The sequence below is a fragment of the Bidens hawaiensis genome, unplaced genomic scaffold, assembly GCF_021521415.1.
Source record: "Bidens hawaiensis isolate Kalapana, Puna unplaced genomic scaffold, B.hawaiensis_p1.1 tig00046481_1, whole genome shotgun sequence".
NCBI lineage: Eukaryota > Viridiplantae > Streptophyta > Magnoliopsida > Asterales > Asteraceae > Bidens > Bidens hawaiensis.
Window position 1 is genome coordinate 17,165 of NW_027498299.1, and position 25,602 is coordinate 42,766.

Genomic DNA, 25,602 nt, shown 5'->3' on the forward strand with positions numbered 1-25,602 from the left:
GTTAAAACCAAGAAGCCTGCAGTGCCAACGATGTTCAGAAAGACTTATAATATAAAGGGCTATGCAGAGTCAAAGAAGGGAATCATATGCTGGTTGTACGACAAAGAGCTGAAACTATTTGTGATCAAACGGTACGACGGCATTCAGTACTTTAAGAGATTGTTGAGATCTCTGAATTCCTTACCAGAATGTGAGGTGAAAGATTTAGCGAGATTGGGGCTGATCAATAGAAGCAATGATGATATGGCAAGAATCATTGAGAAGATCGTATGGAAAGAAGCCATTAAAGACAAAAAGTTTGAACTGCTAAAGCCTCAAAAAGGAAAGTTGATAGAAGACAAAGATCGTGGAATGAGGGCTGACGGCAAACCATGGATGGTTATGAAGTATAAACCAGTCCGTCATTTGAAAGAAGTACCGATGAAAGTTATGCCCAAGAACGTCCTAAAAGATTTAAAATGGTGGTACGTGGATTGTGAGACAGCTGAGGCGGTAATGGAAGATGAGGATGAACAAGAAGTACTTCGGGTGTACGACCCGATGCATCTTGTTAATCTGTCGCAGGCTGATTTGAAAGTGCTCAACGAGAAGAAGATCTTCTACATTCCTGCTTGGAAGGATCAAGCTAGGAAATATCAAGGGGTAGTGTCGGTATGTGTGAGAGAAGGGGCGCACGCGTAGAGGTGAAGATTACAAGACTCAAGATTTGAAGATCTAGATATGAAGCTACTGCCAAGGGGGAGTCTGTTGGTACATGTGTGTCAGTAGTTCATAGTCTAGCATTTGTAATCGAGTCTGTAATGTAATTATGTTTTGTTTATGATTGTTTTGTAATACGCGAAGTTGTCAACAAGTTCGCTATGGCGAACTTGTTGAATCAGCGAAGTTATGGACAACTTCGCCAATGGCGAAGTTGTCGTGTATAAAACTGTTTCGCTGAAACAGTTTGAGTGTTGGTCGTTTAGGGTTTGTTTCAGTGTGTTTCATATTGGTGTTACGTGTTATTTTCTGTAATAGTGACCGTGAGTCACGTGTTCGGTTATCAATATAACGTGGTTGATTTATTGCTCGTGTGATTCTATCTCTACACTCGTAACTACCTGCGCAGGGATTCCGCACCTGCGTTGTTAGCGATATCCCGTGTACGATCCGTCCAGGAACCTACAATTGGTATCAGAGCAAATCGGCTCGATTGTGAGGTTCGGGATTTCACGCGGGTGTAGAAAACGTCTCGTTTGACCTATTCGCGGGACGTGTTTTTGTTGGGATTGAGTTTTGCTAGTGCTTGACAGTCATTTTCAAGCCTTTGCATTGATCGGGAGCTGCTGGATTGACGAAAACAGATCTGAACATGTGTGTCAGGGGGAGTCTGTTGGTACCCAAGTTCGCTCAACTCATTAGACGAAAACAGATCTGAGCGAACTTGGGTATGAGGGGGAGTCTGTTGGTACATGTGTGTCAGTAGTTCATAGTCTAGCATTTGTAATCGAGTCTGTAATGTAATTATGTTTTGTTTATGATTGTTTTGTAATACGCGAAGTTGTCAACAAGTTCGCTATGGCGAACTTGTTGAATCAGCGAAGTTATGGACAACTTCGCTAAGGCGAACTTATGAAGTGAGCGAAGTTGTGGTTAACTTCGCTAATCCTTATATCTTCGCCAAAAACCCTAATTCCAGCGACGGCAACTTCGCCTGAAGAAAGGTAACTTCGCCCGATGAACGGTAACTTCGCCCGATGAACAGGGAAGTTTGTTCAGATCTGTTTTCGTCAATCCAGCAGCTCCCGATCAATGCAAAGGCTTGAAAATGACTGTCAAGCACTAGCAAAACTCAATCCCAACAAAAACACGTCCCGTGAATAGGTCAAACGATACGTTTTCTACACCCGCGTGAAATCCCGAACCTCACAATCGAGCCGATTTGCTCTGATACCAATTGTAGGTTCCTGGACGGATCGTACACGGGATATCGCTAACAACGCAGGTGCGGAATCCCTGCGCAGGTAGTTACGAGTGTAGAGATAGAATCACACGAGCAATAAATCAACCACGTTATATTGATAACCGAACACGTGACTCACGGTCACTATTACAGAAAATAACACGTAACACCAATATGAAACACACTGAAACAAACCCTAAACGACCAACACTCAAACTGTTTCAGCGAAACAGTTTTATACACGACAACTTCGCCATTGGCGAAGTTGTCCATAACTTCGCTGATTCAACAAGTTCGCCATAGCGAACTTGTTGACAACTTCGCGTATTACAAAACAATCATAAACAAAACATAATTACATTACAGACTCGATTACAAATGCTAGACTATGAACTACTGACACACATGTACCAACAATAATTCAGCTAAGCTAATTTATGTGTGAATATGAGCAAGTTGATATTCAACATTTATCCCAATAAACATATAATAGTAGTTACAAACTTAGAATATGAATTCTATCGTTAATACCACAAATATTAGAAATGGTTCACATGCAAGTTAATATGCCTTTACGTGTGGGGATTATTTGTAGGAGTTTTTCTTTTGGAAGCCTAAAGATTTTTCTCAAAATAACTCACTACACGTATGATAAATATTTTAGTAGCAAAGATTACACATATACTATCGTGTTAGAATCGAGAGAGAATAGAGGGGAGAGGCATTTCATTCATGTATATTTCTGCATTACAATGAGACATATGTATAATATAATACATCTTGAAACTGACACATATAATAAATATCATGTTTAATTCTTTTATTGGGTTATAATGGATAATAGTGTTTGTCATTAAGCTACGAGTTTCATAACATTGTATAAATGAAATAATTTATTTGCGATAGTTTTATATTATTAGACATTATAAATGCACAAATATTTTAATAAAAGTATTATTAAAGAACTTTGGCTCCAACTAAACTTGCAGATGGAAACTTTGGAGTCCTCTAGTTCGTTCTTCTCCTAAAAACAAACTTATTACACACACTCACCAATCTGATTTTTCTAATAATGTACATGTTTTCAAAAAATTGAATTTTCAGTTGATCATAATTAGTGGCCCCTCATGCATAGTTTATTAGAATTACTCACAACACTCAATATTCACATTTTAAGTTAAATTCAACACATACGTCCAAAGTTACAAATTTCATGATAATTTATATTACACCATATCACACACTAGAATTATATTATTATGATATAAAAATACCACACGTGAATTTAAGATGTTACAACAAACTAGTTATTAGCCACCACTTTCATATACTTGAGGAGACAGCCTCGGTTTTGGGTTCACCATTAAGGGCTCAGCTCGTTGAAGGGTTAGACCAAAGGACTCATCCATGTTTAGCTTCTCTGGATCTAACTCATTAGCCAATTCCCAATCAAAGCCTTGGACCAATGTTGCAATAAGCAACTGGACCATTCTCAACCCTAGACCCATACCCGCACAAATCCTTCTACCACCCCCAAATGGCATGACTTCAAAATCGTGTCCTCGTATATCAACATTGGCCTTTTCTCCCCGGGCAAGAATCTTGCGGGCTTGAATTCGAGTGGGTTGATCCATACATTTGGGTCACGAGCAATGGGCCACAAGTTGAAAAGGGTCGTGGATCCTTTGGGAATGTAATACCTTTCAATTTCACAGCTCTCGGATGCAATTTTTGGGAGGGAGAGTGGTGTTGCAGGGTGAAGCCTAAGGACCTCTTTTGTAATAGTTTGGATAAATGTTAGTTCTTGTAGGTCCAAATCGGTTACAATCCGCTCTTTACCAACCACAATGTCTATTTCTGCTTGGGCTTGTTTCAATACCTTTGGATGGCGAATGAGTTCGGCTAATGCCCATTCCACTGTAATATTTGGTGTGTCTGTTCCCGCGGTGAATAAATTCTGGACATTTACAGTTTCTAGTTAGACATCCACTTAGTTGATGAAAAGATATCAAAATCGTGAATTCAAATACTAGTTTAACACACTTCTTGTAAGTTAGTTTTGTACCGTTGTCAATCTAGTATTAATATAGCTCAAGATTTTATTAAAAAAAATATTATAATACATTCAAAATTATACTTTTTAGTAAGGGTGGAAATTTTTGACACATCTTAAACACGATACAAAAAAATAATCTAGTTTTGATTGACATAGTTACCCATTTGATAAACGGGTTGTTTTAACATTGACCTATTTGGGTCAAACTATTTAACGTATTTAATAAATAGCTTGACTCCCCAACGTGCTTTATTCAACTGGTTCACATGCTAACCCGGGTATGATCCATATTTAATCCATTTTTTTAACCCATCAACCAAATAACACATTTATAACTTGATTACTACCCGTCAACCCGTTTGAAATGCTTAAACAAACGGGTTAAACAAACAATAATCGGGTCACATGGACCATCTTAGGGTCAAACAGACAGTGTTCAAATCACACGGAATGTTCGAGTTATACTCCCCCGGTCCCAATTAAAGTGTCCATATTTCTTTTTTTATTTGTCTCATTACAAATATCAACTTTAAAAATTTATTAGACAATTTCCAAGTTTACCTTTAAATACACAACTAACATTAATAAACAATATTGATGAATTCAATTTTCAAGGGCATTATTGTCATTTAGTAAGCAAAAAAGTAATCATTTAATCGTTCTTAAACTTTTTGTTTTGGAAATCATGACACTTAAAGAAAGATGGAGGGAGTATTATGTTAAGTGTGTGTGGGCTACATTTGATGTTTTTTACATGACTAAAAAATTGAGCCATGTTCATGTTTAAAATTCAACTCTTTAACCCAAAACTAGTTAGAATGCTAACCCATTAATATGACAGGATTGGTAACACCGACTTTTATATCTTTATTATACTTCTTTGTATGTAATATAATTAGTTATAGTTTTATGCAAAAGCTTTTAAAGTAGTTAGTTTAAATATAAGTATAAGTTACTATTTTGTTTATTACTTAGAAAACATATATATTACTTAAAATATGCATAGCCATGTAAAACCAATTTCTTTGATGGTAATGTGGAAGATATTCATGATCGAACAGGAAGAGATGTAGGAGAGTAGACGGGCTAGCCAGATATGCCAATGAGAGAGACATCAAAATCTATATTCATGGACGTGCGGGATGAGAAATATGAGAAAAGGAGAGAAAGAGTGAGGGTTGCTGGTGACTAATCAAAACTTGTGTATTTTGATCATGAAAGAAAGATAAGTAGTCCAATAGACAGGGAGAGAATCAAGAACCAGACCAGATTACTTCACGTGTGAAAGGACAAAGACAAAGTAATAAAGGTTTGTAACAAACAGAAAAAATCGATCTGAAATTGGAAAACCGAAAAATCTAAACTGAGAAAACAAACTGAAACAAAATCAGATGGTTTGTTTTATGTTTTTGTAATAACCGAACTAATAGTTCGGTTTAGATTTTGCATGCAATATAAACCGAAAAAACCAAACCGCATTCCTAAATTTTTATTTTTTATATTTTTTATTTTTTATAAATATGTAACTCAAATATTTTTGGTCAAATGTATAATAGTCTATATTAATTAACAATTAACAAAATTATTTAACCTAAATTCATTATTTTTTGCCAACTGTTTTTTCGGTTTAAAATTTATAAGCTCAAATGTCAAAAATGAAACCAAAACGAAATCTGAAAACCGAAACCGAACTGTTTAAAAAAAATCTAAAACCGAAGTTTTGGCTTTCGGTTTGACTTTAGCCCAAAACCACATAGAACCGCACCACGCACACCCCTTACAAATTAATATAGATAAACAATTGGATAGAGTTTGAATTAATTTTTTAGTTTGTTGGTTAGGGTTTTTAGTTTGATTTGAATGTTAGAACATTTACAAGGCACTCGTATGGATGAAGTCCAAAAGAGAAAAATGTCTCGGTGGCGGACCTCATGCGTTGTGGGTGATGCCCGTATGTGAAGTCCATACCAACGTCCGGAACTGCACACCTAGCAACAAACTAGGTGTGAGAAGAAACCCGAATTAACCAAACTCGATAAAACCATTGTTTTTTGATCCCTTATGCTTGGACTCATAGTAAGCCGGACATCATTTAACAAAACTAAGTTTCATTCAGCCACTTTTCACCCCACGCAGCTTCCGCCCCACGCTGCCCCAACCCCATGTTGCCCTTCTCTTGTCACTGGACCTCCACGCTGCAGCCGAGGAGCCAACGACCGGTGTTCCCTACGTTTCTTTTCCATAGTTCGCTTGTTCAGTTTAGGGATTTTTATACTTTTATCTAAAATATAATTGCTAATTTCTGTATATAAATTGTTAATTTCGATCTGTTTATGGGCAATTGAATATTTGAATGATTGGTTATGGTTTATTGGATATTTGGACAAGACAATTTGGAATTGATTAGGGATTTAAGGTTTAAATTCTATTTCTTCTAAAATTAGGGAACTTGGAAGATGAAACGGCAAAGTCTTATTATCAATATTTTAAAACAAAAATTCCAATATAATGATGATATCGGTCCAACAACACGTTAAAAAAAATTATTATATGAAATACAGTAAAAAAATCCGGTTATTATATGAAATACGATAAAAAAATCGTTTACATTGTATGAAATATGGTTAAAAAAAACTTATGGACGGTACCCTTGAGATCTCCGTCTAGATCCGTCACTTCCCTCAACAAACCAATATGGTGCCCCTGCCCCACCCCCGCACCTCTCTCTCCCTCTCTCTCTCTTTCTCATGCGCACACACACACGGATGATTACTTGGGAACTATAAAAACTTAAGAATCCGATAACCATTAACGAACTCTGAAGTACCTTATTTTAGTGGCATAAGAACTAGCACGTTGAACCTGATGCTTTTAATATTAAGCTTTGTTGAAATTTAGTGTTGTAGAAGAAATTAATGCTCTTCAATAAAGATTAGATATGATACGATAGGTGATGTGACGGTGTTTGGTTATCCAGCATTATGAATGATTTTAGTTTAATAAAGTTTTGAGTCTTGTAGAGGAACAACTTGGAAAAGGTAGCGCGCGCCTCTCAATACGCAACGTATAGGGTTATGTATTGTGTATTGAGGGGTTTTATTTTATGTTGTACCGTATACACAGCAGATAGCCCTATCCGTGGCGTATAAGATACGAGCTGACATCTGATTTGATACCCACAGGTTGTCATTGACCCTACGAGCCACATATAGGGTCACGTATAGACCTATCGGTGGCGTATAACGTACACGACAACCTACATGTATCAAATTAGTTGTCACTAGTGGCGGACCAATGATTTTTGTATAACAGGTTCCCGTTTTTTTCGGTGTTAAGATTTTTTACAGCCAAATGTTAAATTTTCAGGTGGGTTATCACTCGGGTCAGGTTGAGACAATAAAAACATAATAAAATACAATATGATAACATATATATATATATATATTATATATAGGGTGGGTATCATTACAGAACTGTTAAATTATTTAAGAACTTGAAGGAACTCTTATTAACTAACGTTTTTTATAAAAAATTTTGTATATTCATGTTATTTGAGTGTAGTTTTATCACTTTTTATATCTATCTTTACGATTACAATTATGAAAATTAGTTTTTACACAATTCTAAATTTTGTTTACCCGTATGTAAATTTGTTATTATATAAATTTTACATATATGTAAACTTGTGATTTATATATGTAATCAAAAAATTATTTTAGAAATATGATAAAACTACTCTATAACAATAGTAATATATTAAAAAATTTCAAAAAAATTATTGGTTGTTATGAGTTCTTAAAGTTTTTAAGTTTTTTGGAGTTCTGTAATGAAACTAACCCTATATATTATATATATATATATATATAATATTATATATATATATATATTATATAACCATTATCAATTCGAAAAAAATACAATATCATAACAAAAATATATAATCATTATTTGAAGAAGACGAGGACATTCACCGCGTATTGGTCCGTACGTAGCGGATTGTTCTTCCTTTTTTATATTTCTTATAATTAATTACTTTTAAATCAGTTTTTTTTTTATTAATTAATATTAACAAAAAATAAAAATATCATCTATTCATAAAATTAATAGGGTTGCTACATTAATATTAATTACTTTTAAAATTAAAATTTTTTAAAAATACTTTTTTAAAAAATGATTAATTAATTATCTATATAAATAAAAAACTGATTTTTAAAATACATTTTAAAATAAAGATGGAGAATGATGACCTGATAGTGGAGCAACAATAACAGGTCCAGATTAAGGGGATGTGCTTTTGCACAATGGCTTCCCATTTTTTCGATGTTCAGTTTTTTTACAACCAAACGTTATAATTTTCAGATGGGTTATCGCTCGGGTCAGGTTGAGATGGTGAAAACATAAGAAATACAATATCATAACAAATATATATATATATATAATCATTATTTGAAGAAGACGAGGGCATCTGTCGTGTATTGGTCTATACATAGCAGATTATTCTTCAATTTTGTTAATTTTTTAAAGTTAATAACTTTTAAAATTAGTTAATTTTTTAAATTAATATTAACAAAAAATAAAAATATCATCTATTAATAATATTAAAATTTTTAAAAATGTTAAGATTTAAAAAAATACTTTTTTGAAAATGAATAATTAATTATCAATATAAATAACAAACTCATTTTAAAATACACATTAAAATAAAAGATGGAGAACGATGACCTGATAGTGGAGCAACAACAACATGCCCATATTGAGAGCGTGGGCTGTTAGTAAATTACCGCATTTGAAGTTTAACGTCAGTAGCATCGCATTGATCCATTTCAAGCAGCTCCGACAGTGAGGCCACGACCTAACATGATCATTGCGTTGTATTGCTTTATATTGCGTTGTATTGCCTTGTATTGTATTGTATTGCGTTGCGTTGCTTTGTATTGTGTTGCGTTGCATTGTATTGCGTTGCATTGGATTGCGTTGTATTGCGTATTGTATTGCATTGTATTGTATTGTATTTTATTTTATTGTAACACCGCGTAAATAACCAATTTAAGATTTAGCTAAAAACATCAATTCCTTAAGTCTAGGGATTTATAATGTAAATTCTGAAAATTTTGACACATCGCGATACGCGACGGGATAGTCATTTCACCCATCGCGTATAGCGATGGACTTGCACAAATACCCAGATTTGGGCGGCGTAGCGATACGCTATAGTCCAACCAATAAGATCATCGTGTATCGCGATAACCACGTTAAGTAACCGTGTCCAACCACGTGCCAACACGTGGCACGATTTGACAGGCCACGTGTCACCACCTGGTAAGGTGGTGAAAGTTGTGGCGTCGCGCTACGCGATAGGGCTAAAGGGAACCCCATCGCGTATCACGATGGGTTACCAAATCCGTCTATAAAAGGGGGTAACGGGCATTGAACTATTTCATCCCAAAAACACCACCAAATCACACACACTTAACCTAGGATAACGTGTTCGATTGCTGTGACGAGCCGACGTTCTGTTTCTTGAAGTTTGTGCAAGTAACGAAGTTATGATCAAGTTAGAAATAATATAAGCGAGTTAGATCAAGATCCTACCCGTCAAGTTTACTCGTATCATTCCGAGTATCCGTGTTAAGGTAGGAGTTACGTTTAAGTTATTAAAGTTATAGCTTAAGACATCAATCGAGGCTATGGCCTTTAACCTTGAAAGCATTTTTTTAAACATTCACAAACAAGTTTTCATAAACGTTACTTCTTAATAAAGTAATGTAAACAAAAATATATTTTGACGGGCATGTAGTAAACTGTAAGGGTGATATCACTAGTAGTGAGTTTCTTGCCTAAGGAAAATTAATTCGTACAAATCCCAATCAACCGAGGGACCCGTTTACTTACCTGGAGAAACCTACCAATGTGTTATAACCTATTAAGTTAAAGCATGCTACATCAAACGTCACATAAAAAAAAAGTGTTTTCATTCACAAACAAAATGATAAACGATTTTAAGGTTAAGCTTAAGGATAATAGCTTAATCAAGAAACACCATTCAAATATTTATACAAACCTATTTATGTATAGGTTAATATCATTCTCAATCGAAGAAAGGTTTCAAACGCACCAACGGTACAGGTGAATATGTTAACCTTTACAAATTAGTCAAAACATATTTATACTCGATAAGATGAACGGGTGTATGCCTTAAAGAGTCAGAAAACGTTTACATGCGATTATGTGATCACTAAAACGTCATAATACAAAGTAGAAAATAAAAGAAACTCAGACCGATTACACATGTGTCTGCATCCATACATAACTGTTCAGCCTAAACAGTCAAAGGCTACGTGGCCGCGGGCTAACAGTCATAACTAGTTCTCCATTAAGGGTTACGTGGCTCTGGGAACACTTTTTTGTGTGTAGGTTACTGGTACAAATCCCAGGAATGAAAGACTTCTTGCTGAGTGTACAGAAAACAATATTTGTATTGTAACTGTTATTTAAATATTTATAGAGTCATACGTGTTCACCAGCACATAGCTGACGTATTTTTCCCACCCAATGCAGGTAATTAAGTATTGTAAGAAGTAACAAGGATTGGAGTCATCATGGAAGTTAGAAGCACGTAACAAGATGACTCAGCTTTTGTTATCAAAATCCTTGTAATATAAATATACATTTTGTAAACGAATACTTGGCTATTTAGTTCCCAATTAAATTTTCAATGTAAATTAATATTATATTCAACCTAAAAGTCTTCCGCTAAAATTAACCCATAAACTCTGATGTATTTACAAAACAGGTACCAACTTGTGGTCACACGCCTAGGCCCTAAGTCTGGGGTGTGACAGGTTGGTATCAGAGCCATCAGTTTCAGGGAATTAGGTATTAAACATTAGTACCTAAGCTTTAACCTTCGAGTTATTGTTATTATTCTAATTATTATTTAGTAAGGATAAGATAGGATTGGTAAACTTCCTATCCCTAAACCAAACTAAGTGCAGATGTCTTATATTAACTATCTTGGTCAAAGACGCCGAGTAGCCATTTGAACTAAATCAACACTCATTCGCGAACCATCAGATATGGCGAGCTGTAATAGTTATTACACTAACTTCTTCAATCAAAATCAACCAATAATTATGACGCTACCATATGGGAGTCAACCCGTGTACCTCCCGGGAAGTTAGCAATGTCCAATCGAAATCTCTAACGATACTACCGACAACATTCCCCAATACTATCCATCTGAGATCCCATCTTATCATCCTTCCGAGGAGCAAGAAGTTCAAAGTAAGATCAAGAAAGAAACTAATTCAGACTCGTCAAGTTGGATGAAATGTCACTCTGACCAAAGAGGAGGGCAATTTTGATCGCCACAGCCGAACTATCAATACCAGATTCCACAGACTACCGCAGGACCAAGTCAAAAACCTAGAATGAGGGTTACCATGCCCTATGAAAAGATATCATTTCAATCATCAACAAAAAATCCATATGAATTGGAAGAGGATCCCAAGGAAGAAGATGAGGAAAACGAAAATCCTTATTTTCCTCCATATGTTGGACCAAGACCCTCAATTTTACAGCAACCCAATGAGATCCGAGAGGAAGGTAACCTTATCGAGGAATTTTACACAAACAATATTCCCGATGAGGAAATGCATGCATATGTTGCAAATCCATATCTTTATCCAAGAGAAAACGCTTATCTCTTCCCAGCTGCGTCAACACCAACAGGATATCCTAACCCACCTAATTCGGTGATGGACGAGCTGAGGAACGAGAAAGTGGATAAAAAGAAAGTAGGAAAGAAGATAGTCAAGAAATGTGATTAGATGAAAAATCTCGTTATGAAGTGGATTAGAGATTAAGAATAATATGTTTGTAATGAATCATTGTTGACTGTTATATTTCCTTCATGTAACAAAAATAATGTAATATAAGAAGGTGTATCTTTTCTAAAATCTTGTCTTATTCATGTAACAACATGTCTGAACAAGGAAAAGCTCAAAGTAACCCGGATGAGTCCAAGTAAAAAATAAAGAAGAGACCTTGGAGGAAAATGTATAAGCGATACCGAAAGATTATGTGCTCAGTATTAGCGATTTAATAAAAGAAGCCGTACACCCACTTTATGAACTCATGAAAAACGACCCTAGTATAACCACTTCTCATTCTAATAAAAGAGCTAGTCGAAGTAAGAGTGAAACTGTAAACTCAAAGAAAGAAACTAAAAGAGAGTCAAAAAAGAAAGAAAGTAATAAAAAGAAATCGGAGGAAAAGAAGAAATAAGTAAGTGATCAACGCTCGACCGCCGAGAACGACCTTCGTGAGAAAACTAAGAAGCTAAAAATACAAGAAGGTTGTGATTTCAAAGTTTTTAAGGTTTATAGTCCGAAAGAGTTTTATGGTGACAAGGGATCGATTGTTACCCTCCAATGGTTGGAGGAGATGGAGTCTATTGTATTGATAAGTAAGTGTACCGAAATGGAGAAAGTGCAGTATACCTCACAAATGTTCAAAGGTGAGGAACTAGAATGGTGGAATACCCTGATTGAGGTCAAGGGTAGAGAGAACTTGTATAATTTGGAATGGGGAACGTTTAAAGAAATGATATTAAAGAAATTTTATCCAATCAATGATATTGATCAGATTCAAACCAAACTATGGAACCACAAAGTCGTTGGAACAAACCTTAAAGAATACAACACAAAGTTTTTGGAATATTGTAGGATTGTTCCACACTTAGTCACGCCCGAATTCAATAAGGTAACTGTTTACAAATATAAACTACCTATTGAAATACGTGATTTAGTTCGTTCACACATGCCAACGACAACTGAATCAGCTATGGAGTTGGCTGGGTTTTTAATGGGTGGGATGATTAGGAATAGGGATGAGAAGAGGAAAGATGATGGTAGACAGACTGTTGGAGGAAAGGTAAAGAAAGTTGAGAGTAAGAGAGAAGGAGCGTTTGTGTACAACCGTCCGATTTGCAAGTCTTGTGGTAGGAGACATTTCGATAAATGTCTTTGACCACTTAATACCACTACATGCAATTTTTGAAAGAAGACGGGACATGTGGAAACAGATTTTAAGAGGAAAGTGGTAGTATGTTTTGATTGTGGAGAGAAGGGGCATTTTAGTACAGAATGTCCGAAGAAGAAGCCGACAACAACAGCGGCTGGTGCAAGTGGTAGCGGTGCCAAGACCAATGCCAAGAGTGGGACGCGCGTGTCTTCATGCTGGATACATAGAAGGCCGCAGACATACTGGACGTGATTACTGGTACGTTTCCTTTTAATAATGTTTATGCTAGAGTATTATTTGACTCAGGTGCGAATCAAATTTTTATAGATTATAAATTTTGTAGTTTAGTGAATGAACCCTTAGTTAAACTAGATAAACATTATGAAGTCGAAACTGCTAATGGAAATGTGAGTAGAATAACCAAGGATTTAAATAATGCCATGACTTCTTTAGCTGATCACATCATACCTGTACGGTTGTTACCCATGACTTAGCAGGTTTTGATGTAGTTTTAGGTATGGATTGGTTATCATCTAATCATGCCCGTATCCTATGTAATGATAAAGCCATTGACATCCGAACGTCTAATAATAAAACCATTCGAATAACCGGTGATAAAGAAGCGGGAAAGGTAGGAATAATTTCTAAGATAAAAGCCAGTCGTTGTTTAGGTAAAGGATGCCTTGCATTCATGGCCTATGTAACCAAAGAACCAAAAAAGATGGAAGAAGTGCCAATCGTATCCAAATTCAAAGATGTGTTTCCCGATGAGTTACCAGGAGCCCCACCAGATAGAGAAGTAGAGTTTATAATCGACCTTATACCAGGAACTTCACCGATAGCTAAGTCTCCTATTGACTAGAACCCACTGAAATGAAAGAGTTGAAGAAACAGTTAGATGAGCTTTTGGAAAAAGGATTCATACGACCGAGTTCGTCACCATGGGGAGCTCCAGTTCTGTTTGTGAAGAAAAAAGATGGATCGATGAGAATGTGTATAGATTACCGGGAGCCAAATAAGGTTACAATGAAGAATAAGTACACGTTTCCAGGAATTGATGATCTGTTTGATCAACTCTAAGGAGCAAGTTGTTTTTCTAAAATTGATCTCAGATCAGGATACCATCAGTTGAAGGTACAAGAAGAATATATCCCTAAAGCGGCATTTAGAACCCGATACGGACATTATGAGTTCACCGTTATGGGTTTTGGACTCACTAATGCTCCGGCAGCTTTTATGGACATGATGAATCGTATTTATAAACCATATCTTGATAAGTTTGTTATCGTATTCATTGATGACATTCTGTTTATTCAAAATCCAAAGACGATCATCAAGTACATCTCAAAATCATACTTGAAACCCTAAGAAATGAGAAGTTGTACGCCAAATTCTCTAAATGTGATTTTTGGTTGTCCGAAGTTCAATTTCTTGGTCATGTCATAAACAAAAAGGGTATTCAAGTGGACCCAGCAAAGATAGAAACCATTACCAAATGGGAGAAACCCAAAACACCGACTCAAGTTAGAAGTTTTCTAGGTTTAGCCGGTTACTATCGAAGATTCATTCATGATTTCTATAGAGTAGCTGTCCCATTAACCTCAATTACTAGGAAATCTATTAAGTTTGAATGGGGACCAAAACAAGAAGAAGCATTCGAAACACTTAAGAAAAAGTTAACCAATGCACTTATCTTGGCCTTGCCAGAAGGATTGGATAACTTTACCATATACTGTGATGCTTCGCACACGGGAATGGGATGTGTTTTGATGCAAGGAAAAAAAGTAATTGCTTATGCTTCAAGACAATTAAAAGTTCACGAGAAGAATTACACCACACATGAACTTGAATTAGGCGCTATAATTTTCGCATTTAATATATGGCGACATTATTTGTATGGTGTAAAATTTTCAATATACACTGATCACAAAAGTTTGAAGCATATATTTGATCAAAAGGAATTGAACATGAGACAAAGGCGTTGGATTGAAACCCTCAATGATTATGACTGTGAGATAGTATATCACGAAGGAAAAGCAAATGTAGTGGCTGACGCCTTAAGTAGGAAGGAACATGAAAAGCCAAAGAGAGTCCGAGCCGTCAGATTAGAACTCAAAGTTGACTTGGCGAATCAAATCAAAGAAGTTCAGAAGTTGGCACTGGAAGAAGGAAATATAAGGGCTGAAAAAGAAAATGGTACAATCGATCAACTGGTCAAAGGAAGTGACGAAATACTTAGGCTTGGTACAAGAATTTGGGTACCGATGGTTGGAAATTTTAGAGATAAGATTCTTGAATAAGCTCATAAGTCCAAGTGCATGATGCATCCGGGAGGCGACAAGATGTATCACAATCTAAAAGACGATTATTGGTGGATTGGAATGAATAAGGATATTGCTCTATATGTTGCCAAATGCCTAACATGTTCTAAAGTAAAAGTCGAACATCAAAAGCTGTTAGGACTATTAAAACAACTGGAAATACCAATTTGGAAATGGGATATGATAACCATGGATTTCATCATGAAGTTACCTAAAACTTCTCGTCAAAATGATGCAATCTGGGTTATTGTAGATAGACTTACCAAGTCTGCTCCTTTCATTCTGATACAAGAAATGTTTAGCATGGATAAGTTAGCACAACTATATGTCGAAAACATAGTATCTTTACATGGTATGCCGCTATCCATCATCTCTGATAGAGATAGTCGTTTTACCTCAAACTTTTTGTCAAGTTTTCAAAAATCCATAGGGACTCGATTAAACTTAAGTACCGCATATTAGATTTTGAATGAACGATGGACAAAGTGAATGAACGATTCAAACTTTGGAAGACATGCTTCATGCGCGTGTAATTGATTTAGGAGGAAGTTGGGATACTCATCTTGTTCTAATTGAATTCTTGTACAACAATAGTTATCATACGAGTATCCAAATGGCACCATTTGAAGCATTGTATGGACGTAAGTGTAGGACACCTGTATGTTGGTCTGAAACATGTGATAATCAATTGTCAGGACCCTAAATTATTCAATGAACCACTGATCAAGGAATACAAATTCATGAAGGCTTGAAAGCGGCAAGAGATAGGCAAAAGAGCTATGTGGATATTCGTCGCATACCATTAGAATTCAAAGAAGGCAATAGAGTATTACTTAAGGTATCACCCTACAAAGGTGTAACAAGATTCGGGAAGAAAGGGAAATTGAGTCCACACATCGTTTGACCATTCAAGATACTCGAAAAAATTGGACCAGCTGCTTACCGACTAGAATTACCCGATGAAATGAAAGGAATTCATGGCGTGTTTCACATATCCAACCTACGCAAGTTTTTAGCCGATGAAACTCTTGCAATGCCTTTAGAAGACGTTAAAGTTAACAAGAAGCTTAAGTTTGTAGAATAACCGATTCAAATTGAGGACAACATGATCAAGTTCCTCAAGCGCAAGCGACTCAAGCTCGTAAAGGTCAAATGGGATTCAAGACAAGGACCCGAGTATACGTGGGAGCTCAAGTCAGAAATGAAGAAGAAATGTCCCTATCTATTCCAATAAATCTCGAGGACAAGATTATTCAAAAGGTGGGGAGGATGTGACACCGCGTAAATAACCAATTTAAGTGTAGGTTCCCTGGACGGATCGCACGAGATATCTCGATCAACTCAGGTGCGGAATCCCTGCGTAGATCGTTACGAGTATAGAACACGAATCACACGAACACACGAAACGAACACACGTTATATAATAACTCAAACACGTGATGCGATATCACTATTACAGACACACGTTACAGCTCTCGTAACAACTCGAACAAACTAACACGAACAACTGATTAACCACAAACAGCCGTAACCTAGGACTATTTATACACGACAACTTCGCCTGGCATGTTCAGGCGAAGTTGTCCATAACTTCGCTTGACTAACAAGTTCGCCTAGGCGAACTTGTTAACAACTTCGCTTAAGACATATATAAAACATAATTAACATTACAGACTCGATTACAGACACTAGACTATGAACTACTGACATTATGCACCAACAGACTCCCCCTTGGCAGTAGCTTCATGTCTTGATCTTCAAGCACGTGTCTTGTAACCTTCAATCTCTTTGTCTTCATGCATGTACTCCTTCTCTCACACATACCATGACTACTCGCTGATATTTCCTCGCTTCGTCTTTCCAAGCAGGAATATAAAATATCTTCTTTTCATTTAACACCTGCAGATCAGCTTTCGATAAATTAACAAGATGCATCGGATCATACACTCTTAGCACTTCTTGTTCGTCTTCGTCTTCCATCATGGCTTCAGCAGTCTGGCAATCAACATACCACCATTTAAGGTTCTTCAACACATCCTTGGGCATTGTCTTCATCGGCACATCTTTAAGACACCGAATCGGTTTGTACTTCATCACCATCCACTCCTCTGGTATCTAAAAACCAGGTTGCAACACAATCGCCTCATTCTTTGTAAAATGTACGGTGTACTCCTTACCACAGATCTGCGACACACTCAGCAGATTGTGCTTCAATTCTTCTACAAAGTTAACTTTCTCCAATGTCATCTTTCCGTTCGACACCGTTCCCATTCGTGTAATCTTGCCTCCACTTTCACCGGCAAAGCTCACTCTCCCTCCTTGAATAGGTTTCAAATCGTGTAACAAGTATTTGTTACCCGTCATGTGCCGGGAACAGCCGCTATCCACAACCCAAAGATTGTTGGCAGCCCTGTTCAACTGTTCCTGCACAATAAAGCAAAAGATTAGAATCTAGGGACCCAAGACCAATTGGTCTTGGATCTATACATCCCAAACTTTGGCTTTCCAAGGTTAGTCTCTGGATAATTCCTGTAAGTCCTATTAGGATATCTCCTTGAAGATTGATTGTGAGGCCTTCCAAACCTTTGTGAATTGAAAGAATTATAGCTTGTGGTTTTGTTATTAGCAGTGTAAAACTGAAATTTGTTTCTATGAAAACCTGAATTAGTCACATTTTTGAATTTTGAATGGTTTTCATTTTTAGCAGCATGATAATTACTATTAGGCTTATTCTCAGTTTTAGTAGGCCTTACACCTCTGAATCGCTGCTTCAGAGGGCAATCTGCAACTAGGTGCCCTAATTGATTACACCTAAAACAACACTTATGCTCAACCTTTTTATCAACCGGTGTTTTAGATGTCGAGGCTTTATTACCGCCCGTTCGTCTCACATATGGTGGGACGTACGGGTTTAGTGGAGTACTCTTTTTATTCGTCTTATCTATCTCTCCACCATTGGGTAATACTACCTCCTCTTTTGCCTTACCAGACTCGGATGACTTATCCGAATCCGATGAGACTGGACTTGGATCAGAAATTTTAACACTTGAAACAGGCGAACTTGTTTCGCCTCCACTAACATTTGGTTCTTTACAAGTTACTTTAACTGGTACTGTCTGAGCAACCTCAAAGTCAACAGATTTCTGAACACTAGGGTTAAAAGTGTAATTGTGATTATAAGGTGGTGGAACCTCATGATAACCGATTCCTCCTCTCTTAGCAGAGGAACCTTGATCACTAACAAGGTGATCAAGAATAGCAGAGGAATTTCTGAACTGCTCTAGTTTTCTATTCAGTTCCACCACTTTTACCTGGTGATCAGCAATCTGTTTTTCTCTATCAGCAATTAGTTTGGTTTTTTCTTCCAAAACTTCATAGCTTAAATCAATCACTTCAATTTTTTCAGCAAGTTTTGTTTTTAGACTTTTAACATCTTTTTCACAAGCTTTTATTTTGACTTTATAGCTATTTTCTCTTGCTTTTGTAAAATGATGATCTTATTTTAGGGTTTTAAATTCAGCATCCAACCTAACATACTGATCGGTTATAGTTGCTAATTGCTAAGACAAGTTTTCACATTTAGAACATGTAGGTTTAGAACATACCTCGGAGAGCTGGTCTTTAACATCTGCCATGAAAGCTTTTTCTTCTCCGGTAACCTTCTCACTTTCTTCAGTTTCAACCTTCGCCAAATTTGCCTGCTCAAAAGTTTCTTTAGAATGCAGGTTCCAGTTGTATTCACCATCTTCTCTGGACATCATGGCACTATAATCTTTTCTACCCTCATTATGATGTGTAGACTTTCCTTGACCACGTTCTACACGCTCATTCCTGCACTCCTTAGCAAAGTGGCCGTTTTGCTGACAGTTGTAGCATCTCACCTTCGTCTTGTCAAACCCTGGCTTTCCACCGACAAACTTTCTTCCGGTCTTTCTCATAAACCGCTTCACTCTTCTTACGATCATAGCCATCTGCCATTGCAGATCCATTTCCTCCAGATCATCAGCATCAATCTGGTCATAGTCTTCATCCAACATAGCTGGATCAACAATCTTCCCTTGAATGTAGTTCTCATAGGAAGCAATAAAAGAAACATAGAGACCAAACTGCTCTTCAGCAGACTTGACACTCATAGGCATCTTGGAGTAGTTGTTGCTGGGAATACTTGGAGAGCAACTACTCTTGCTTACCTGGGGTTGAGAACCACTTGATCCACCTGCTACATAGCAAACATCACCATTTGTGTTGACTGACACATGACCCTCATGTGATGAGTTTGCGCCCGACACTCCCTTCGAGTAGTAGGCAGCAGATTCAGTCTTCGATCCTGAGCTAGTGTTGACTTTAGCTCCATACATACCTGGATCTTGAACCTGATCCATAGGTGTCTCCTTTCTGACCATATTAAGCTCAAAGGTTCGGAGCTTGTTAACTGCCGTTTCTAGATCATATGTGGGAAAGTCTTTGTCTTCCCTCATCAGCACAGTGTACATCTCCCATTTTGGTGGGAGAGCATCTAGAAGCTTCTCAACTATTTCTTCTTCTCGGTAGGAAATTGAATAGTTGCTCAATTCAGTCATCAGATGGTAATATCGAGTGATAATATCATCTAAAGATTCATTCTTCAAATACTTGAAGACTGAGAACTGGGTTTTGAGCAATTTTATCTTTGAAGCACGGATTCCTACATTCCCTTCAAATCTGTTCTCAAGAGCTTCCCAAAGCTCTCTTGCTGACGTGTACTTTCTAAAGGTATGAAGGATCTCTTGTGGAAGAGCCATAGTAATAGCAGCATGAGCCTTGCTCTCGGCCTCATACATCTTTTTCTCTTCTTCTTCCATTTTACTATACTTTTTGATTTGATCACGACCTTCATACTCCATAACTGGTGGAATATAACCATCCTGGATGCATACCCACATCTTCGCATCCTGGTATTTGACATATTGTATGAACCGATCCTTCCAAGCAACGAAATCGGTTCCCTTCATCAATCTTGGGGCCTTAGTAGCTGACCCTGCTTCAACTTCCATCTTCACTAACTCAGAGATGTTAATAGACGACATCTTTCCCGAAAAGTAAGAAACCCGAAAAAAAATCAAAAAATTTTCTGAAAAGTACTGTAGGCGAAGTTACGGATAACTTCGCTTAAGCCTTAACTTCGCCGCTGATTAACTTCGCTGAAGAACTTCGCAGATGATTAACTTCGCTTAAGGTAAGCGAACTTAGGAGGTAGGCGGAGTTGTAGAGAACTTCGCTGAGTTAGGCGAACTTGAGAAGGTAGGCGAAGTTGTGGATAACTTCGCTTAACCTTATATCTTCGCCGAAACCCTACGTATCCTGACGGCAACTTCGCCTGATGAACACGGACGTTTTTGCAGATCTGAAATCTGGATTTTACGAGGTTTTTGACGGTGCAAAGGCTTGAATACGATGGTAGGAGGTAAGATTGACTCAAAAACACAGAAAACACGTCCCGCGAATAGTCGAAACGGGACGATTTCTACACCCGCGTGAATATCCCGAACCACACAATCGAGCAAATGCTCTGATACCAATTGTAGGTTCCCTGGACGGATCGCACGAGATATCTCGATCAACTCAGGTGCGGAATCCCTGCGTAGATCGTTACGAGTATAGAACACGAATCACACGAACACACGAAACGAACACACGTTATATAATAACTCAAACACGTGATGCGATATCACTATTACAGACACACGTTACAGCTTTCGTAACAACTCGAACAAACTAACACGAACAACTGATTAACCACAAACAGCCGTAACCTAGGACTATTTATACACGACAACTTCGCCTGGCATGTTCAGGCGAAGTTGTCCATAACTTCGCTTGACTAACAAGTTCGCCTAGGCGAACTTGTTAACAACTTCGCTTAAGACATATATAAAACATAATTAACATTACAGACTCGATTACAGACACTAGACTATGAACTACTGACATTATGCACCAACATTAAGATTTAGCTAAAAACATCAATTCCTTAAGTCTAGGGATTTATGATGTAAATTCTAAAATTTTTGACTCATCGCGATACGCGACGGGATAGTCATTTCACCCATCGCGTATAGCGATGGATTTGCACAAAGACCCAGATTTGGGTAGTGTAGCGATACGCTATGGTACAACCAATAAGATCATCACGTACCGCGATGACCACGTTAAGTAACCGCATCCAACCACGTGTCAACACGTGGCACGATTTGACTGGCCACGTGCCACCACCAGGTAAAGCAGTGAAAATTGCGGCGTCACGCTATGCGACGAGGCTAAAAGGGAACCCCATCGCGTATCGCAATGGGTTACCTAATCCGCCTATATAAACGGGTGACGTGCATTGAACAATTTCATCCAAAAACATCACCAAATCACACACACTTAACCTAGGATAAAGTGTCCGATTGCGGTAACGAGCCGATGTTCCGTTTCCTTGAAGTTTGTGCAAGTAACAGAGTTATAATCAATTTAACAATCATATAAGCGAGTAAGATCGAGATCCTACCCGTCAAGTTTACTCTTTTTTTTAGTATCATTCCGAGTATCCGTGTTAAGATTGGAGTTACATTTAAGTTATTAAAGTTATAGCTTGAGACATCAATTGATGCTATGGCCTTTAACCTTGAAAGCATTTTTTAAGCATTCACAAACAAGTTTTTATAAACATTACTTCTTAATGAAGTAATGTTAGCAAAGATATATTTTGACGGACATGTAGTAAACTGTAAGGGTGATATCACTAGTAGTGAGTTTCTTGCCTAAGGAAAAGTAATTCGTACAAATCCCAATCACCCGAGGGACCCGTTTACTTACCTGGAGAAACTCACCAACGTGTTATAACTTATTAAGCCAAAGCATGATATATCAAACGTCACATAAAACAAAGTGTTTTCATTCACAAACAATGTGATACACGATTTCAAGGTTAAGCTTAAGGATAATAGCTTAATCAAGAAACACCATTCAAATATTTATACAAACCTATTCATGTATAGATTAATATCATTCTCAATCAAAGAAATGTTTCAAACGCACCGACGGTACAGGTGAATACGTTAACCTTTAACAATCAGTCAAAACATATTTATACTCAATAAGATGAACGGGTGTTCGTCTTAAAGAGTCTGACAACGTTTACATGAGATTACGTGATCTCTCAAAAGTTATAATACAAAGTAGAAAATAAAAGCAACTCAGAACGATTACACTTGTGTCTGCATCCATACATAACTGTTCAGCCTAAACAGTCAAAGGCTACGTGGCCGCGGGATAACAGTCATAACTAGTTCTCCATTAAAGGCTACGTGGCTCGGGGAACACTTTCGTTTGTGTAGGATAGTGGTACAAATACCAGGAATGAAATACTTCTTGCTGAGTGTATAGAAAACTATATTTGTATTATAACTGCTTTTTAAATATTTATAGAGTCATACGTGTTCACCAGCACATAGCTGACGTATTTTTCCAACCCAATGCAGGTAATTAAGTATTGTAAGAAGTAGCAAGGATTGGAGTCATCATGGAAGTTAGAAGCGCGTAACAAGATGGCTCAGTTTTTTTTTATCAAAATCCTTGTAATATAAATATACATTTTGTAAACGAATACTTGGGTATTTAGTTCCCAAGAAAATTTTCAATGTAAATTAATATTATATTCGACCTAAAAGTCTACCGCTTAAATTAACCCATAAACTATGATATATTTACAAAACAGGTACCAACTTGTGGTCACACGCCTAGGCCCTATGTCGGGGTGTGACATGTATTGTATTGTATTGTTTTGTATTGTATTGTATTGTATTGGATTGCATTGTCTTGCATTTGTTGCATTGCATTGCGTTGTGTTGTGTTGTGTTGTGTTGCGTTGCGTTGCGTTGCGCTGCGCTGCGCTGCCTTGCGTTGCGTTGCGTTGTGTTTCGTTGCGTTGTATTGTATTGTATTGTATTGTATTGAATTATATTGTATTGTATAGATACCTGCATAGGTTGATAGCCGGGTCAGTAAAGGGTCTTACGCAGGGCGCAGATCACTACAACCTTTGGGACTTGTGTTTTTTGCGGTGTCTGCTGACGGGTAGGCACTACAACCTTGATCACGTGTTCATAGGTAGGGGAGAGGATCGTTTCTCGGCAGCCCATACTTCACGCAGATTGCAATCAGTTTGGGCGACACTAAGCGGATTATTGGTCTACAAATTCCGTCGGTTGCCCCGCGCATGCTGGACCGTAGTCGAGCCATATGCGTGCACATCGCTCGAAGGATTGAGGATACGACCATCTCGCGACTTCTTATGGGGCTCCTGCTTACGTTTTGGTCCCACTTGTCGACCCTCTGCAATTGGGGACACCATAGGTGCACACATATGACATGGCAGATGTGGAGGACGTCGAGCGACCACACCATGCAAAAGAGGTATGTTTTATTATATCTAAATTTGTGGTGTGCATTTGGATGCAGCCAATAACGTCCGACTACAGAGCTTAGAGCAGGGGATGTTATAGCTCCAGCGTTAGACGGGTCAGAGGGAGGCCGCCTGATAGCATGATGAGGAGTATAGAGTACCGTCGCCACATTTTGACCATGAGGTGAGCACGTCGGGTGTCAATCGCACAACCGAGGACAGTGGAGATAAATCGGGCGTCAGACGCAGACCTGACGACAACGACGCTATTGACTTTGTCTTTCAAATAGATTTTTGCATTGTGTTATTATTTGTATGAACTAGTTATAATGGTTGTGTATATATATAACTATCATTTTATTCATTTTGTTTTGTTAGATTTTTAAAAATCAGGTTGATGGTTGATAAAAAAAATTATAGCCAATTGTTTAAAATGAAAAACAGTAACCGAAAATGTTTTTTATAAAACTAGTTCATAAATAAAAAAATACAAACAAACAAGAAACATATGATATGAAATAAAAAAAATAAAAATATACAAAAAATGAATAAAATATAAAAAACATAATAACATAGAAAAAAATGTCTTTCGAGAAAAATACGGCCTAATACGAGGTGGGTAACACAACACTATACACCTCTTTGCGGTGTTTTTTCAATGATGTGGTGTGTGTAGAAATCCCCTTGGATTATTGTGGTTAGTATAAATATAAGTGAAGACATGGGGACCCACACTATGTGGGTCGGGTTCCCCGGACCCAGTATATCAATACTATATATAATATATCAACAATGATCAAATTAAAACGTTTTTTTAATTAATTTACATCATTCAATACATGAGGTACATCATTTAATAGGGGTAAAAATGTCACTGTTACATTAAATCTCACACTTATTTGAAATTTCTTCAAAATAATTAGAATTTTCATTACTTAAGTCACAACAATAGCAATTAATCTTTTACGTATATATTTTATTACCTTTACTTTTAACTCAGTTATCCTCACGATTTTTAAATACGCATAACATTTTTCATGCGTTATATTTTTTAAATAAATGGCATAATAATAAAATGTATCTTTAATTTGAGTACGATATTGATATAGTTTTTATGTAAAAAAACATTTCATGCAGAAGTGTTTGCGATTCGGTTTTGATGGTTTTTAAATAAACCATGAGCCAACTTTACATTTTTTTTTTGTCGTCGAAATTGAAATTTTTAAGATTAAAACCCGACTAAGCCGAACCATTACCAACATAGGTTCCGACATAGATTTTATTTCGATAATAATTTGCGTTTAAAATAAGAATTATTAATCTGCATATGCATTCCCTTCAAATCAAGCACCGACTAATACGCTACTTAAGAGATTCGTTATATGAACGAAGATAACTTAGGTCACATAATGATAAACCTTATTATAATAAATATAAGACCAAATCATAACAATAACAAATGTTACATATATTGGAAATTTGGCTAAATTAAAGTGGTAATAGACGAGTTACTCGTATTAAATACAACTTTGTTTAACTATATTTTAACTATAATTTATAATATTATAAAACATATGTGTTACTAATTAAGTAAATATTTGATATTTTAATATGTACGGTCAGCTTCGGTTTCAACCGTGAAACTAAACTAATGAACGATCTCATAGTTTCAAACATAATAGTGTAGCCATTAATTTATTAGATATTATTTAAGTATGTATTTTTCATTACATTGCGTGTGCACCCTTTTAGTTTTAAAAGTGTGGTAGATATGGTATGTTAAATTTTCAAGGGAATTCATAAGAATAAATAAAAAATATTGAAGCCCATGGGT

The 25,602-nt window shown here is 36.8% G+C and overlaps 1 pseudogene across 1 annotated transcript in view; it reads right to left on the reverse strand.

Annotated features, from left to right (window-relative positions):
• Positions 1-3,222: 3,222 nt before the first annotated feature.
• Positions 3,223-25,602, reverse strand: part of LOC143596458 (flavonoid 3'-monooxygenase-like) — a 38,869-nt pseudogene continuing 16,489 nt past the window's right edge. The window contains exon 2 of the transcript XR_013146714.1: positions 3,223-3,899. The product of XR_013146714.1 is annotated as a flavonoid 3'-monooxygenase-like (transcript). The remainder of the gene's footprint in view (positions 3,900-25,602) is intronic.